The sequence below is a fragment of the Poeciliopsis prolifica genome, unplaced genomic scaffold, assembly GCF_027474105.1.
Source record: "Poeciliopsis prolifica strain line A6 unplaced genomic scaffold, Auburn_PproV2 SCAFFOLD044, whole genome shotgun sequence".
NCBI classification, from domain to species: Eukaryota; Metazoa; Chordata; class Actinopteri; order Cyprinodontiformes; family Poeciliidae; genus Poeciliopsis; species Poeciliopsis prolifica.
Genome location: NW_026562419.1, coordinates 55,188 through 68,095, shown reverse-complemented (window position 1 = coordinate 68,095; position 12,908 = coordinate 55,188). Strand labels below are relative to the sequence as shown.

Below are 12,908 nucleotides of genomic sequence, written 5' to 3'. Positions count from 1 at the left end.
CATCAAAAATCCACCAACAGTCAGGTGCGAGTGCCTCTACCTTGTCCTCAGTTGGAATAAAAAAAATTGCTCTAGAAATAAAGGAGTTTCTGTATCTGCTACTTTCTATACTAAGAAGTTTGAGCTGGAGGCCAGAAGGCAGAATCTCAGCATGTAAACAGTGAAAGGATTCAATAGCTTTCCTTAAGATTTGATTATTGAACAGTTCTGTAAGTGAGTATTGTTCAACTCCTATGATCTTATTCCTTATACATATTAAGTAATACATATTACCTCTCTGCATTTTTTGACCTAAAACTAAGATTTCCAAACCGACAGAGGAGAGAAACAAGAAGTTTTTGATGGATTTAGATTGAAGATGGAGACTGACCACAGAGACATGAGCTGAGGATGAGGAGCAGCAGGATGCTGGACATCATCTTCATCCTGAGAGAGGAAGAGGAGGAGAGGCAGCAGAACATCAGCTCACACTATAACCAATAACTCCTGCTGCGGCTTTAATATATTTAACTTCTAAAACTGATCTCAGCTCGTTCAGATGGAAACTTCTGAATTCAGCAACTTCAGTTTCTCTGATGTTTCTGATATTTGTGTTCACTCAAATTGTCCATTAGTTTTCTTGCTCTACTGTTAAAGATTTTTATGTCTGCTAAGAGTCTGTCAGAAATAAGGATTATGTATATTTTATATCTAGTAAATACAAAATATGGGCACAATTGTTGTTGATGCAACAATTATATATCATGCATGCATCACAATTCACATGAAGTGTCATTACTGTGTTGAATAGCATTAAAGAATTATTCAGAAACCTGGTTGTTGAGTTTTGGATTTAATTATGTAGCAAAACTTATAATGGTGTTGCGGGCCAAAATGGGCTAAACTTGGAGAAGCTAAATCTAACTGACGCGTGTTTCAAACTAAAATAAATAAATAATTTTTTTTTAAAATCAGCAATCATTGGTTTACTCCATTTAAAATGTTTATATTTTCAAGATTACACTGACTGAGACACAACTTACCAGATCCAAACAATAATAATAAGCCGTGCTTGAACCCGCTATGGCATGCTATGCCTCCTCCATAAAAGCGTCAGTAAACTCGCCTTTCACATCTTGTGACAGTTACACCCACATCGCCACACACCCACCGCTCCACTGTGCTGAAGCTGTATGCTCACCTGTGACATCATGAATTTGTGGAAGAGGATTGGTTAAACTCTTATCCAGAAAATAAACTGTAATTTGAGCTGTTGGGAGGAGTAAAATATTTACCTCGTTTTAGCACATACTTTTATTTTATTGCTTCACTGCCTTTGTACCTGTGAGCTGTTATTCTTCACTACTTCATAGTTCACAGTGCAGAAAAACTCTAATTACATAAACTGATTGATTACACCTTCATTATACCTTAGAACTGACCAAGCAAATATTTTTGGGATTTTCAGAAGATGGCATTCCATCATCATGACAGCAACATTTAGACATAGCAGAAGATTTTAACCTTTAATCTTCCAACATGAAGGACTTTTATTGATTGATGTGAAGTCAGGTTTTCATTATATTGGAACTAAATAAGTTACAGTAAGACTTTAAGATTATATTTCAGTCTACAAGACATAGTACATACTTATAATACTGCGTTGAGCCATATCACTTCTTTAACTGCAGTTCTCACTCATGGTTCAGTTTGGAGATCCTTAAAACCTTCCTTATGTTCTTCAGCAGATTGTCTTATTAGCTATGAAAGCTGTTACTCTAAATTCAATATAGTGTTATAGGTATAGTGTGTCAACAACACCAAGGTGTTAAACGTTTTCCTAGTTTCTCCACATCTTAACAATAGAAGTCAGATGAAAAAGTGACCTATAATAAAAATTTACTCACCTGATCTGCTGTGGACACTAACATCAGTTGGAGAATGAAGATGCTTCCAGTTTTGTTCCTCTAATCTGCTTCTCTATTCTTTTTCTCTTGCTGTATCATTAATTGCTCTTTGGCAGGCAGCTCAAAGAAAGCTGCCTGGAGGACAGACCAGTTTTTACTTTCTCTTCCAATTGTGATTATTTGCATAGTGTTTTGTCACTGAAAAAATATCCCCACCCTCTTCCTGCTGAGACAGTTAAACCAATAGAAACGACCTGCTGTCACCTCTGATTGGTTGCCTTGAGCTACTCAGGTTAGAGGGAGTTTGATTATCTAAAAAGCAGGTTTTACTGCTTCAGAAACCGGGTGATCTTCATGGTTCATATGAGAAAGAAACAGAAATAATGTCTTTGACGTGTTTACAGAAAATGAACCCGACAGGCTGAGTCATCTACAGTTAACGCTTATTTATAAACATTCATAATTTTATTTTGTTCAGTTCAAAAGTCAAAATTCCCATTTGCGTCTTTCTGATCATTTAAAGATCATTTAAAGAAGCACATGATTTAATTAACTGTCAATAAAGTGACAAGTTAAAACATGTTGTTGGACAGGAAGCAGGTTGATGGTTAATGATTGATGTTTTCTGTGATAAAGTCTCATCGTTGTGACTTTCTGGAACAAGGGCTGGCCGTCAAACATTCTGGCTTTTGCCTGAAATTGTAAATGTGAGTTTACTGCAAAAGTTAATCATTTTCATTCAGCTCATGAAAAGAGCTTAGAAACTTATAATTGAAAATCTGTTTACTTCAGTTATTGTCTTTAAAATCCAGGAAGTTAAAGTCTCTTGTGTCATTCTGCTGATTTAACTTTGTATTTTGTGTGTGTGCGCACATGCATGTGTGTATTTTTAGGATGTAAAGCACTTTGAGAATTGCCAGACATATTAGATAATGGCCACAAAACCTGAATACAAATCAAGTCAGAGCTCTGCTGGATTCTCAGTAACTTCAGTTTCTCTGATAGAAATATGTAATCACTGCAGGTTTAATGAAACTGTTTTGCTCTGAAGATGATCTGGAAATCTGTTGATTGAATGCCTGATAAAATAGCTTTTGTTCTTAAAACTTTCAAAAAAGTCAGATTGTGATCAATTCAGAAGAAATTAAGTATCTGCACTTGACAATATTTTATTTATTCCAAAAGACAAATTCAGTTTAGCAGCTCGTTGTAACACATTCAGACACATTACATGGTGTAAAACCACAACTATTCACAAATACAAACCAGAGATGCAGCTGATCAAAAATGTAAATGAAAGAAATGAAGATGGAAGCAGAAACAAACATGTTGGACAGAACATTGGAGCCGTTCTGATTATTGTAGTCGTCTTGATGGTCTTTGTAAATAATGGTTTGATTATTTCCCTCTATTTAATCAAGCAGAAGGATGAGGAAGCAGAAGATGAAAATATCTGCATACCTCTCCAGGACGTATAAAAATCAACCTCAGTGAGAGTTGGGGATCGTTCTAGTTAATAGATTCCCATCCTTGATGCTCATTTCAATGTTGTTCTTATTTTATTCATATCTAACCTTAAATCACTCCCTCCTTCTCTTTCTGTGGATTATTATTGAATATTTTTGCATTATGTGAACATTATCTGCTGGGTTTATTTCATGTACATGATTTTGTTAAAAGTGTGTTTTTAATCTGACTCTATTAAATATCCTTATTGCTTCTTTCTGAAGTGTGATTATTGGCTGCAGAGTATTTTTATATCTTTTATTCCCAGATCTATACACAGTAGAATAGATACAGTAAAACATAGAGGAATATAGAATATGCAGGAATTTCAGATCTGAAATATAATTTATTCTTCCAAGAACTGCAGTAAATATGAGCAGATTTGTTCTGATTCCAAACTCATTTTATTTAATTCTTTCTTTATGTTAATTTTTAATTGATTCCACATTAATTGTACATTATTCCTTCAAAACATTATAAACTTTATTATTCAGGTTTAGTGAGAATTTATTTCTGTTAAATTTCAGTTCTAGTTTGGATTGTTGAATTTCTGATCACATCAACATTTAAACTGTTTTCTACAAGAATTTCTGTACATTGATATTTTGTTACTGAGCTAATAAAATATTAAACTTTTCTTGTTTCTTTGTTTTTATTGTTTTTCAAACTTTTCTTTCATGGATCTTTACCTTTAAAGTTCAATAAATAAACAGGAAGTAGAAACATAGAATCTGATAAAACATGTTCAATTAATTCATTAAAATCCATTAAAACCAGAAATGTTACTAAACTATTTTATGTTGTTTCCTGTAAACTGAAGTGAAGATCAGTGAGTGAAGCATCAGGATGAAGCTGCTGATCAGCTGATCAGATCAATATTCAATAATCACGTCTTAAAGCTGTCAGAAATAAACACATTTTATTAAAGGAAACATTTCTACATCTGTGTTTTTACATCAGAATTGAATAAAGACAGAAAGGAGGAGAAATATTAAATTTCACTGCTGAGCAGCTTGTAGTCAGAGCTTAGAGCGCCACCATGTGGACAAAACACACATTGCAGCTGATCTCTGCTGAGGTAACATCATTTTACTTCCTGTTTGGATCTTCATGGATTTGACTCATTTTAACGATTATTATTATTATTAAAGTTCTTCTAGAAGCTCCAACAACATCTGGGTCCAGATGTTCTGGTTCCATCAGTTCCTGATCAAAGCTCCAGTTTAACCAGCTGATCAGAACCAGTTGATCTGGAGCAAAATGTTGATCATCTGATGGTTTAATGAGACGCTGCAGATAAAATAAACAGAATAAAATAATGAAATTTATCCTGTTAAAATGGAATTAGAGTCCTAATCCATATTCTACTGTTGTGTTAGAAAACAAAACTAATCTTAATAAATCAACCATTTAATGTGAAAGTCATTCTTTCAGAATAAAAGCCTTAAACCTGTTTCTCTCCCACAGGATTCAAATTTCAGTCACAATTTAAAGTAAATCAGCTGATTTTTGTTTCCTTTAACTTTTAAAAGTATAAACACTAATATTCCACACAAATATGATCAATATTTTATCTCAGTAAAGTTTGAATAATGAATTTAAGTTGCTGATCATAAAGTGGCAGAAATGCAGGTTAAATGTAAATACTGAGAGGAGCTGTAGTTCTCCTAGTTCTCCAGCAGGTGGAGACATTTCTCTGCTTCTCTTTGTTTTTCTATTTGCCACCAGCAGGAAATGTTGATGACAAACATCTGATATCCTGACTGAACTAATTCAGTCAATTAGAGATTAAACAGACGAATTACCAGGAACAGATTGATGCAGATTATTTATCATGAGAAACTCAGTGAGAATTTATTTATTTAACATGTGGGATTATTTTAGATTGCAAGAAGGAAATCCATAATTCATTGTTATGAGTCCAGTTGTTCCTCATATTGTTAGTGATGATGATCCTGATGTTCTGCTGCCTCTCCTCTTCTTCCTCTCTCAGGATGAAGATGATGTCCAGCATCCTGCTGCTCCTCATCCTCAGCTCATGTCTCTGTGGTCAGTCTCCATCTTGTCTTTGTGACAGAAAGCTCTCTAGATGGAGCTGAAAGACTCCCATGTTCCAGTTCTCAGTGTGTCTGCTCCTCTCTTTCCCTCTCTGTCTCCTCAGCAGCAACATTTGTAGTGAATGTGACACAGAGCAGCTATCAGGCAGAGGAGAAGCAGAACATCACTCTGGAGTGGACCTTCACCACCAAGACTCAGGGAACCTGGAAGAATCTGTTCATCTACTGTGAAGCGAACACGGATCATGGAGTCTTAGTTCTCTATCAGGTCCATGAAGGAGTTGAGATTCCAGAGTCTCAGGATGATCAGTTTTCAGGACGAGTCCAGAGCGACAAAGACGTCCTCAGAGAAGGACGAATCAGACTCCATGTGTCCAGACTGAGGACTGAAGACTCTGGTCTGTATCTGTGTAACATGAAAACTGGAGATGGAATCAACTCTGGAAGATGTCGACTCAGCGTTTCTGGTGAGTTTGAGGTTCAAAAAAAGTTTCTGTTTTTTCTGTAAATCAGTTAAGAATTTGTTGTTCTTGTGTCGTTTTGCTCAGAATTATTTTCTTCTTTAATTTCTGTTAATATTTTAACTGTTTGCTTCAAGTTTCAGTCAGAAGATTTTTATTCCAAACAAGAGAATAATGTGTGAAGCAGCTCAGTTTATCCAGTTGGGATTATAACATGTTAATAACCAACAGTGTTTATTTGATGTTTATTGTGTTTTCACTGCATTTTGTCTGTTTGTTTCTTTCTCTAAACTTCAAAGCCACAGACAGTAAAGCAAACATCAGTTTCTCTGATCAGTTTTTATCTTTTGGTTTTTTGCAGCTTCTTCTGAAATTTTCCATCATCAGAAAGAAGATTCAGCGTCAGAAAGTCGAGGACGGGACGGTCTTTATGTTTTACTGGGACTGACAGCAGCAGCAGCAGCAGCAGCAGCAGCAGCAGCAGCAGCAGCAACAATCATAGTTTTACTGATCAAACATAAATCCAGAACTTTTCCAGTGAACCGGCTGATGATGAATTTTATATCAGTTGTTTAATTGAACCCTGAAGCTTCAGGAAGCAGCTGATGGATCCTGAACTCACTTTAGATTCTACTTTGGTAACAGAAGAGATCATGATCTCCAGTTGTGACAGCAAAACAATCCCACATCATGATTCCTCCACCACTGTGCTTCACAGCTGCTGTTGAAGTTTCTGCTCATTTATTATGAGTCTGTAAATAAGTTGTTGTTGTTTAAAGCTAAAACTTCCCTGCTTTGGTTTTACTTTTCCTGTTGCTGTAGATTTGTAGTTCACTTTGACTATTTATTCATGAATATTTATGAATTTACTGTAAATTTATGCGACTTTATGTGATGTTTTCTTGGTAACTTTTATAAACTAAATGAGGTGAGTCAGGAAGTTTTCCAGATTTTTTTTTGCTTTTTTCTGATGTAAAATCATAAAGAAAATGATGAGGATCAATAAAGGATTACTGACGGCTCCAACAAGGGAAATATTGATTATTTCCATAAATCCTTGTTCTGTTGTGTCTGGCTGCTGACCCGTCCAGCTGCAGCTCACAGTCATTTTATCTTCTTTAAAATGTCCAGAATAACAAAATTATCAGTAAATGTCTCATTACATATTTACTTATTATTATTATTCAAACTCTACTTTTAGAAACTAAAATGTTTTCCAGGCTGTTTTTGCTCGTCCTGATCTGGACTTTTAATTTCTCCTCTTCATGTTTTGGTTCTTATTGGCAGAAATATGAGGGTTCAAATCCCACCTGAATCATTTTCTCAGTCCAGCTGCTGTTCATGTTGCAGTGAAACAACAATATCAGTTCTTATGGTTCAAACTCCAGCAGGAATCATTTCACAGAAAATCCTGGAAAACATTTTACCCTCAGCTGAGATCACCAGACGCTGAGTCGGCATCTTCAGAGACGAAACCGTCTTCAGTCTGAACACCTGGAGTCTGATTCATCCTCTGAGTGGGTGGAGATGATTGATTGATTCATTAATTGATTGATTGTTTTGTTCTTTGAAGCCACATAAAGAAACGTGAATTCAGATTTCAGGTTTTCAATCGTTCCAAGATTTATTTTTCTATTTTCCTGATTATTTGGAGACAATTTATTATATTGTTTGTCTTGGCGACTTTTCAGCACTAGAGGGAGAAGCAACGTTTAGTGAAAAGCTCAGATAGAGCTGATCTCAGTTCTGGAAACAAACATCTCAACAGTGAATCACCTTCCTGACAGCAAGTCTGCATGAATATGGATTTATTAATAACATGAGAACAATATGAAAATACCAACTGGAGCAGATAATAAACTTTATGCTCAGCAACAAAGAGCATCAATTAAACAGCTTTAAGACCAAACATCAGAACTGATCAATGAGTCCAGAAAACTTTGGAATCAATATTTTACTGTATATTCTAGAATATTAAACATTTTTCAGAGACACTAGAGTTTATTATCTGAATATGTGAGTCGATATAATATATGATAGTTTTACTTTCTAAATTAAGTGTTGAACTTTTTAACTAAATTATAATTTTTTTTGCTCGTTTATTTCTAAAGTGGAATAAAAATAATATATAAACAAAGTTTCTGATGAAAAAACATTTAATGTCTCAACATACATTCATCACCATTCAGTGAATCATCACTGTTGAATGTGTAAAATGAAATAATTCAGGAACTTGACCTTCCGGTTGATATTTAGTAAAACTGCTGGTAGTATTTGAACTGTGGGCGGAGTCACGTGTTTAACTCCTCCCACGCCGCCGGAGTGAAGGTCTGCTCGGAGAAAAGCCTAGAAACTTTTCTGCCTCTGAACCTTCATGATTCTCCAGCGTTGAAATCTTATCATTTCAGAGAAATGCAAAGCTTTGCTGCTGATCTCTGCAGCTCAGATCTGAAATAACAGACTAATTATTTCTATGTGCTTCCAGTTGCAGAGAGTCGAGGAATCAAATGAAGTTTGTTGGCAACTTTCATGACCAACAGCAAACAGGAGCATTCAGCTCTGAATGCTTTGCTTTGTTCATCCCACTGGAACTGATTCCGATGAGTCTAACGGAGCAGGAAGGGAAATTTCCTGTCACAGGGCGAGTCCAGCTTTATGCTCTGCAATACGAGGAGGGAGAATGTGAGGAATGTCTGACAGTAGGACGAAGAGGAGGAGAAACTCTTAACGCCAATAGAGATTTGTTCCCTCGACCGCCTCAAACTAGAAGAGAATAAAAGAAACAGCATAACTGAAACAGTTTGTCAGTCTGTTAGTCTAGATCTGGTGTGTCCATGTCTAGTCTAACAGTGTCAACGTCATGCAGAGACCTGGACACAAAGGCTGACAAAGCAGCAAAATGTTGAGGCTGATAAAGAAGAAAACTAACAGTAAGTTTATTACATGTTTGTCTATAATTTAGAGTTAGTTGAAAAACATTTTACTGAAATACACGTTTCCTGTGACTAAAAGTAAAACACAACAGTTAAATCCTGAAACCAGGTTTTGCAGTTCATATATCTGTAATAATAACTTTTAATCTTCTGTAACTTGTTTTATTTCTTGCGGCTGAAAGCTTTGTGTCTCTGGTTTGACACTTTTGTTCAGCATGTCTCAGGTTTCAAACTCTGACAGGATTGGTCTCCATCCTGTTCTCCTCACCACCACATGTGGAAAATGTTCAGCAGGGATTAAACTGCAGCCTGGAGAGGATTGTCAGAAAATCACTCTCTCATTTTGATGCGTTTCACAAGGATGAAGGAGTGAACTGATTCTGGATTCAGAGCAGACTCAGTTCACTCCTTCACACAGGATTCACAGAGACAATCCTAGATACAAACATCTTACCTGAAGAGAAGAACTGGACCGTAAAGTCCTGTTTCCAGAGGAAAGTAAAGTTTGTATTTCATTCAGACATGAAGGTTCTGGAGTTTAGAGGAAGAATGAAGAGAACCAGAAACCAAGTTGATTAAAGTCCAAAGTGAAATGAAAAGTCTTTTCAGGAACCTGATATCTCTGTTTAGAATATTTATGTTTTATTGGTTTTATACAGTTTGTCTGTAAATAACAATCATCAAAATTACAAGAAGGCTCAGAGAATATAATCTAAATATTTTATTTAGATCTAATGGATCTAAATAAGAATATTTAATAATGAAAGATTCAGAAGCTGCAGAGAATGAAAACGTCCTGTTGTCTTTCTGCTGTATAGTTTTATTACCACAAGGTGGCAGTAATGATCTGTTTCTATATAAAGTTAATTCTGTAGCAGGAATCCAGTGTTTCTTTGTATTGTGATTAACACTCCTCCTCTTCCTCTTCAGGATGAAGATGATGTCCAGCATCCTGCTGCTCCTCATCCTCAGCTCATGTCTCTGTGGTCAGTCTCCATCTTGTCTTTGTGACAGAAAGCTCTCTAGATGGAGCTGAAAGACTCCCATGTTCCAGTTCTCAGTGTGTCTGCTCCTCTCTTTCCCTCTCTGTCTCCTCAGCAGCAACATTTGTAGTGAATGTGACACAGAGCAGCTATCAGGCAGAGGAGAAGCAGAACATCACTCTGGAGTGGACCTTCACCACCAAGACTCAGGGAACATGGAGAAATCTGTTCATCTTCTGCAGCTTGTTGACTCCTGATAAACCGCGAGTTCTCTATCAGGTCCATGAAGGAGTTGAGATTCCAGAGTCTCAGGATAAACAGTTTTCAGGACGAGTCCAGAGCGACAAAGACGTCCTCAGAGAAGGACGAATCAGACTCCATGTGTCCAGACTGAGGACTGAAGACTCTGGTCGGTATCTGTGTGAAGTGAAAACTAAAGATGGATTCAACTCTGGAAGATGTCAACTCAGCGTTTCTGGTGAGAAGAAATCATTAATATGTAAACAAACATTTTTAGAAACTTTAATAAATTCTGATTCCTGTATTGATGAACCAACATCTTCATCTTCTCCATGAATCCTCCTGGATCTCAGTTTCCATCAAATATTAATAAATATTTCTGATTTCTCTCCCAGCAGCTGCTGATCAGATCCAAACTCAGAGACCAAGATTGACTCCAGAACCAGAAGAACAAGGATGGATGAACATCATCATCGTCTCTGTGGGACTGACAGCAGCACCTCTGATTTTTTTTCTTTATTATTTTTTAGTGAAATGTTGTAAACCAGTAGATGTTAATTTTAATAATTATAAAGAGAGAAGAGATAGTTCAGTCACTTTATCATTAGAAACAATTTGATCAGATTTAGAGGAATATAAATTTTCAGCATCAAACAACAAATTTATTTATTTGGTTGATTATTTTCAGCAGCTGAAAGATTTTAAATCTAAAACTCAACATAAATGAGCCTTAAAGAGAATTTAATCTAAGATTATAATTTATTGTTCAGTTCAGTGTTTCAGGTTTTATCTGATTTTCTTCCTTCTGTTCATGAACCAGCAGCATAGTGATGTTCTGGTTCTGGTTCTGACCCGCTGACTGCTGGAGACAGACATTCTGGACTCAACCAGAACCAGAACCAGAACCTGGAACCAGAACCAGAACCCTGATCTGAGATGCTTTAAGCTGCAGCAGCTGATGAACCAGTGAAGTTCTGGATCTGCTCCACTGGTTCTGGTTCTGAAGGTTCTGCTGTAAATAAATCCAGATTTCTTCCCTCATGTTGTCAGAACCTGATTCTCTGCAGAACCTTTTAACATCCAACATGAGCTGCAGCCGTTTGGACCTCAGCAGAACCAGTCCAGCTGCTGGATCTGACCTCAGACCAGTTCTACCATCAAGGGTTCTACTGGAGCGCCACCTGGTGGTGGAGTTAGGAACTGTGAGCTTATAGAGCTGAAGGTCTGAGTGATGGACCGACTGGATCCGTTCAGTTTGATTTGTTCTGTTTTTATATTTTGTCCATCATTAATATTCATCGTTAAGTTTTATCTTCTAACATTTATGATAAATTGTTTGTTTTATTGATTATATAACAAAATGCTGGACAAAAACAAAACAGTAAAACCCACATTAAGGCCAAATGAGTTTATTTATAGAAAGTGATGAAGAGGAGCTGCTGCTTCAGAAATGATCAATATCTGGACGTCGATCAGCTGATCAATTTTTGTAATGAATTTTTGTTACTTTATAAAACTTATTAATTAAAATGATTAATTTGCTGTTTGTTTCTTCTATGAGCATCAACACAAAAGCTTTATAATAATAATATCAGAGTCTTTAAATCCAACAGACTCTCAGATGCATCATAACCACCAGAGTTAAAACACTAATTACTCATTTATTAATATTTCATTTTCTCCTAAGTGAGAAAAATATGAGAAAATATTTAAATGTATTTTTAGTTCTTAATCTCTCAACATTTTGTTTCAAAACTTAGAAACTAAAATATTTTCCAGCTGCTCTGAGATTTCTGCAGATTGTATAGAAATTAACCTTTAAAACCACATGTTCACACAGACAGACGTTTGCAATCAGTTTATTGATTTACTGACATTAAAGTTACAGAAAAACATGAAGGAAATATTTTCAGTTTGGAATATTTCTTTGAATTTCTCATATAGATCAGATGTGATTATATAGATACAATGATGACTTGTCCTATTTTTTAACCCTGAACGTTTTCTTCTAGCAAATGAACTGGAACATGAGAATAAATGACAGAAAGAAAATGTTTCATTCAATATGAGAGCAAAGCTGCTGGTTTGATGCTGTTTTTCACATCAGTGATCAATAAAGTTTAATGAAAGAATCTGGAGATTTAAAGTCGTTGGATTGAACCACCAACAGATTATATAGAATAATTAAACCATTCAGGTCAACATTTGATCCTAATGAATATTTTTTATATGTTTTAACAGCCAGAAATGACAATTTGTTTGTTTTTGTTCATTTTTATGAAACCAGTTGTGCATCAGGCCAGCAGATCGTCATCATGTTGAAAACTCAGTTTAAAGATTTAAAGATGAGATTCTTTGATTTAGAAACTTTCATCGTCTCAAATTCATTCAGCATTTTTATTTGTTCTGCTGCTTTGAACTGAAACTGAACATCAAGGCAGCTGAGTCGTGATTTCAGTGACTTGAAACAACATCATCAATAATTATTGTCTCAATATTACAGATAAAAACAAAGAAACTGTAACATCTGCAGTTCAGATCTTCAAACTGAGGCTGAACTAAAAATCTTATTTACGGCTGTGTTTCCAGTTTGGTTCATTTTCCAGTTTCTGACCACAAGGGGGCAGCAGTATTCTTTACCAAAATGATCATCATGCATCTTTGCATTTCTGGCATTTTGAGTTTTCTTCTACAAAACACATTTCCCACAATGCACTTCTCCTCTGTGACCACTTTAACAGCTTAAAGCCATTCAGACGTGATCTAGTTTTCTGTTTGAGGCCAAAGAGACTCAGAGTTTCTTTGACCTCAAACCTCTGAACTGAAGGATGAGCCATACATG

The 12,908-nt window shown here is 35.8% G+C and overlaps 1 protein-coding gene and 1 long non-coding RNA gene across 3 annotated transcripts in view; one reads left to right on the top strand and one right to left on the bottom strand.

The window, feature by feature from the left end:
- LOC129376714 (uncharacterized) overlaps positions 1-12,908 on the bottom strand; it is a 92,861-nt gene that overhangs the window by 50,559 nt on the left and 29,394 nt on the right. The gene's annotated exons all lie outside the window — the stretch shown is intronic.
- Positions 8,292-11,608, top strand: LOC129376717 (uncharacterized). 2 transcript variants are annotated; one of them, XR_008607803.1, is made up of 4 exons: positions 8,292-8,840; positions 9,774-9,829; positions 9,942-10,304; positions 10,465-11,608. It is a non-coding gene; the product is annotated as an uncharacterized LOC129376717 (long non-coding RNA). The 2 variants fall into 2 exon arrangements; XR_008607804.1 differs by having other exon boundaries at positions 10,462-11,608.